Source organism: Furipterus horrens, unplaced genomic scaffold (assembly GCF_987537825.1).
Source record: "Furipterus horrens unplaced genomic scaffold, mFurHor1.1.pri manual_scaffold_8, whole genome shotgun sequence".
Classification (NCBI taxonomy): Eukaryota; Metazoa; Chordata; class Mammalia; order Chiroptera; family Furipteridae; genus Furipterus; species Furipterus horrens.
In genome coordinates this window covers 55,364,404-55,370,746 of record NW_028327178.1, presented here as the reverse complement: position 1 = coordinate 55,370,746, position 6,343 = coordinate 55,364,404, and positions in this window count along the sequence as shown.

Below are 6,343 nucleotides of genomic sequence, written 5' to 3'. Positions count from 1 at the left end.
GAAAAATTAAGTGAAAATATAATAAAGCAGAACTTCCCAAACTTGGGGAAGGAAATAGACTTACAGGTCCAGGAAGCACAGAGAGTTCCAAAACAACTGGATCCAGGGAGAACCACTCCAAGACACATTATAATCAAAATGTCAAAAGTTAAAGATAAAGAGAGACTCTTAAAAGCAGCAAGAGAGAAGAAAAGAATCATGTACAAAGGGGTCCCAATTAGACTATCAGCTGACTTCTCAAGGGAGACCCTGCAGGCAAGAAGGGACTGGCAAGAAATATTCAAAGTAATGAAAATCGAAAACCTACAACCACGAATACTTTATCCAGCAAAGCTGTCATTCAGAATAGAAGGGCAGAGAAAGTGTTTCCAGGACAAAATAAAACTGAAAGAGTTCATTAGATCCAAACCACTGTTATATGAGATGTTAAAAGGACTGGTTTAGAAAAAGGAGGATCAAAACAATGAACACTAAAATGAAAACTGCATCACAAGAAACAACAACAGAAGCTAGGGAATTGAAACAAAGGCAAACTAAACAGGCAATGAGAGTGGAAAAAGAACTATAGGTATGGGGAGCATATGGGGGGGAGGTCAGCAGGGAAGGGGGAGAGGGAGGGAGATGGTATAGAAATTAAGGAACATCGTAGGAGGGAATGGAATAGATAGAGAGAGGTTGAGAAGAACTATATGTACAACCAATGGACATGGACTAAAAAGGGGGAGACAAGGGGAGGGAGGGAGGCCACCGGGTGGAGGGGAGCAGAGGGAAGGGAAATTGGAACAAATGTAACACTGTAATCAATAAAACACATTAAAAAAAAAGAATAATAAAATTCCTCTTCCAGAAAGGGACAGCTAAGTGACAATGTTACTTTTATTTTATTCTGCATTTCCCAGACAGTGACTTCCTTAGCAAATTTATCCTGCTGTTGGTATGCCACGCAAAGCCCCACTCAGGATTAGATCATGGGGATCCTTTAGTCTCTCCAGTTTCTGATTTCACTACAATTCCCCCTGAACTACTAGATATGCCCTTCACTAAACTCTTGATTGCTTGTCCACACAGGTCTCACTTTGGAAGCCCATCTGCAACATCATCTCTTGAAACATGAAGCAGTCTACCAGCTTCTCTTGTTCAGCAGTGCCATCTTCTAGACACTGCCTATGCTACCTTCCACAGACAATCATGTAAAGGCTTCACTCCATTCATGACCCCCTCCCTTCCTTTAGTACAGTGGTCCCCAAGCTTTTTGGCACCAAGGACCAGTTTTGTGGAAGACAGTTTTTCCACGGATGAAGGGGGGTGGGAGACAGGAGGCAAAGCTCAGGCAGTAATGTTAGTGAAGCTTTGCTCACTCGCCCACCACTCACCTCCTGCTGTATGGCCGGGCTCCTCACAGGCCACAGACCAGTACCAGCCCGTGGCCTGGGGGTTGGGGACACCTGTTTTAATAAATAGTAAGAATCTCTGGACTCAGGGATAATGAAGACTACATCCTTGGACAGCAGAAAGAAACTACAGATGAGGTCTTCATGCATTTACCTTTGTAGTTACAAGGGTCCAGAGTTTTGAAGGGGCAAGTTGTTACTATAGTCAGTCACAGTGCTGGGGGTCCCCTCACCCCCTGCCCTGGCCAAGATGGCGGTAGGTGGAGATTCTTACACCGAGCACACCAATAGCTAGAAATTTGAATGGATAGGGCCCCTAGCACGCCAAAAACTAGGAATATAATTGGATAGGGAAAAAAGCTCTCCCCTCCCTATCCCTATAAGAACTATGGGCTTGAGCAGAGAAATTGAGACGGTCTTTGATATGGGAGTCCACCATTCTCCCAGCTTGTGCGGCACCGGAATGAACTTCTTTCCTTTTGCACCAGTATCTACCTCACTAGTTTGGCTTTTGTTGTGGCAGGCAGCCGAACCTCCATTTTTGTTCGGTTACAGTTTTTTCACACAAGGTCTTTGGGAAGATTTGTGAGTGGAAAAAATGTTTGCTATCGCACTGTTTTGGCTAGGATGTAGAAAAAGAGGTGCTCTTTTCTGCAGGAGTAAAAGCAGAGAAGAATTTCGCAGTATCCATCCAAATTAAAACCTTTGAACCAACAATTCCACATCAATTCCACATTTCTAGTATTTTATTCTACAGATATCTTACAACATATGTGAAATGACATATACATACAGTCTGAGTAGCACTGTTTGTAATAGAAAAACACCAAAACAGCCAATATATCCATCAAATAAAGATTGTCAATAATGATACAGCCATACAAAGACACATTGTAAGACCATTAATGAGACTGAGACTGTTTAAGTGATTTCCAGGTATATTTTTAAGTTAAAAAGGAAAATACAGTAAATATTATGTATTCCAAATATAAAATATACAATTATATAAAATTAAAATTATTCATAACACTTTATATCATTTATGTGTCAGACACACTCTTCTAAGCACTTTACAAATATCATTTAATTTTCACAATAAATGTATAAAATGAATATTGTAATTCTTATTGTACAGAGGAGGAAAATGAACCACAGATCAAATCTGCTCAAGGTTACAAAAGTAGTTAATGGAGAAACGTGGGATTTAAACTCCGACAGTCTGGATCTCTCAGCTCTGATACACACACATGCGTGCACACACCCAGACCCAGAAAAGATAGTCAAGAAACTGGCTTCTGAAGAGACTCGTTCCATGGCTAGTGGATAGGCATGAGAGGGAGACTACTATAAACTTTTGTATGATACACCATGTGTAAGAATGACTTATCCAAGAGTACACATATCACAGTAAATCTGGCTTTTTCACACTCTTCGTGCCTTCTTGTAATAGATAGAATCACAGCCTCACACCTTCTAGGCCCCTTATGTGGCGCTTACTGTGTCACATGCTCCGGTCCATAAAAGGTGGGTGAAAGTGACACTGACTAGTTCCAAGTCAAGGCCTTAAGAGTCATAGCATGTGTCTGTCCTTCTGCATTTCTGCTCTCAGCACAAGAGCATATGTGATGCCTACTGGCCCAGAGGAGAAACACAAGAGCTATCTGAACCTGACCCACAGCTGGGCTCTGACCCAGCCGAGTTCAGGTGAGCAGACCTGCACCCCAGTGTATATCATCCACTTCACAAATGAGAAAGACAAATGTAGGACTTTTGACCACTGACATTGAGGTTATTTTAAAATTAAATAATTATTTGTATTTCCTTTCTATTAGCTGTCTCTCCATGTCTTTTGCCTATTTTTCTATTGCTGTTTTTTCTTATTAATATCTAAAGCCTGTTTACATAAGTATTGCAAATTTCTTTCCAGTCAGTTTGTCATTTGACTATGGGTATGCTTTTCCACCCAGGAAATGTTAACTTCTATACGGTTGAATTTATGTCTTTCTTATATAATGTCCAGTTTGTTTCATAATTAGAAATTAATAACAGAAATTGTTTTCCATGTTTTCTTATGGGACTTTTAGTTTCATTTTTAACATATGGTTTATCTAGAAGGTATTTTGAAATAACCCTTCTTTTCCCCACTGATACCCACTTTTACCATATACTAAATTTCTGTAGGCATTAATATCTGGGGGTTGCTGGAGTCCATTTAGTTTCACTTATCTTTTCACATGCTAGTCTCACCAAAGCTATTTTAATACCTGTTGTTAGGATTTGGAATGGCCAATGAATCACGCCGCCAGCTTCTTACCACAAGTTTCCACTGACAGATGGAGAATGAAATGCGAGCTTCCTTGTTGCTATGTTGCTACCTAACACTGCCTCTCCTCAATTACACCAGCAGACCAGACCCCCTGTGGCTCCCTGATCTGTACAGAAGGGAGGAGTGGGAGTCCTCAGGACTGATACCTTGGAGAGAGGAAACCCAGAACTATTCCTCCCTGGTGGAGGTGAGGGTAGAGGTGTGTCTCTTCCTGAACCCATCTCTCCCCATCCCTCCCATCATGTCCGGAGACGAACAACTGACACCTGGTAATACCTGACACCTGGTAGGACCAGCCTCCATCCTCACTCTTCTTCAGTGTTGTCCAGATTGTTTGTGCTTAACATTGCTCCACATCAACTTTAGAATCACTTTTTCACTTAAAAAATACCTTGTAGATATTATTAAATATCTACATTAAATACAGAGATCAGTTTAGGAGGAATTGACAGATGTAGTTATTGGATCTTTCCTTCAAAAGCAGATTCTACTATGATGCAAAATACATATTCCTAACAAGCCTCTCATACACACACTGAAATTAGGCAATGGGAAAAGTAGCATTTGGGGTCAACTATTTAAAATCTAAGCAACTTTGTAAAGCAGTAATAATAATTTTTATACTGATCCTCATAAAACTCTAGCACAATTAAAAGGATGTGTAAAAATGTAGGATTTTATCCTTAAAAAAAAGAAGCTAGATTGATGGAGGTCTCCAAGGTTGAGGCAAGAGCAGAGAGTGCAGATGAAGAGCCACATGCAGGCTCAACTCAAAACGCTGTGATGCCAGGGATGATGATCGTGGGCTTTCGCTGTGTCTGGAGAATCCCCAGTGAGAGGGGCCTGGGTGCAGTAGAGCCGCCAGTGTGCGAGCACAAAGCGTTAGTTAGTCAGTTCTTGGGGGGAAACGCTATCTGAGCCAAGCAACTCTGTATTATGCCGTCGTCACTACAGTCTTTACCAGTCACACATGGTCTGGCTCATGTTACAGGAAAACGCAAGATGAAACAGGCACAAGTCGTTCCTCCTACTCAAGTATCCTTCTGTCCCCCCAGTGTGACTTTAAAATTTTCTTCATAAACATTTCACACATTTCTTTATACGCTTATTCCTAGGTGTTTTATCTTTTCTTGCACTATATTTTCTGACTGCCCATTACTATTTTTTTATATAGAAAGGCTACTTATTTTTGTCTATTTTGTGCCTAGTCACTTTACTGAATTAATTCTCTTATTGTTTATCATTTTTAAAGGAAATTCGCTTGCAGTTCCATATCAACAAGTCACCACCTTAAAAGTCTCATTTCTTCCTCTTGTTCACCTGCACCAGGGCCATCAGATGGCCCTCCAGGGGCCATGCCATGTGGCAGATGTGGTAGGAACAGTCTTGGCCTGCTCCTGGCTCCAGTATTTCTCCATTTGCACAATCTGATTTTGGCCTGGTATATAAATACATTATTACATTAAATAAGGGTTCATCCATTTCTATGTTATTATATTATCCACATGCTCTCGATAATTCCATAGAAATATTAAGACAGAAAACTTGATGGTGCTGCATCAATTCATTCAAAACATATGCAAGAACTGTCTGTACTCTATGCACTGAGGCTTCAGAGGTGAACTAGGAGCCCTGGTCCTGCCCTCAGGACACTCCTGGTTGTAAGTACGGAACACTCAACAGAAAACTGTTCAACACAGTTACCCGATAGTCAGACAGGCCATCTTCCCCAAGAAGCTGGAAGGCAGGTTAAGGAATGAAAGATCATTCTATGGGGAAACTGTCTCCCTGAAATGGGGAAAGTGTTGGGAGCCCCATTCCCAGAGGTTGAAGAGAAAGGGGGATCAGGATAAACTGGACTCTCTGGACATTTTGATAAAGACAGTTTCAAAGATGTAGCTGCAGAATCAGCTTCCAAGACTGAAAATACAAGCAATGAGTCAACAAAGGTGGCCCTCTGTGACACTGTGATGAAACAAAGTCTGGTGTCTGGTGCCCTCCCTCACCTCTCAGCAGTCTCATATCCACTCTTGATGTACCTAGATGACAACTGTTATAAATCCACTCAGATGATGAGTGTTTCATGCCCTGCCTCAAAGCTTGTCAGGGATCATCTCATGTAAAGTATAAAAGACCTCATTTCCTCACGCTGATTCTACAGAAGGGCAATTTTGTGGGTCAGCCAACATATAAGGAGCATCTGGCTAAACCAAGTGATGCAGGGCTTCCTACCCCACCTGAAGTCATACCAAGAAGAATATTGCCTTCTGATTATATGTCAACCTGCTTATAGAATTGAAAGTCACTTCCATGTGCTCACATAATATGTATCTTTTGGAGTAAACACTGGATACAGGAGAAATAAAAATTATAAAAATGCCAAGGAGAATTAAATTACCAATTGCCCTTTTACCTTACTCTGCTCCTCCTTTATGTCAACACCACTCTCTTCCAAGTCCAGAGCTGCTCAGCTGTCAGCTTTGAGTTAGACGGGAGCTCCTTTTAGGGGTGCTGGTCCGCTTGCACACTACCACCCTACACCACATCTCTCCTGTCTAAACAGGCTGAACTCTCAAGAGACCAGAGACCAGTAACATTGACTTCATTCTCGGTTTCCCTTGGTGCT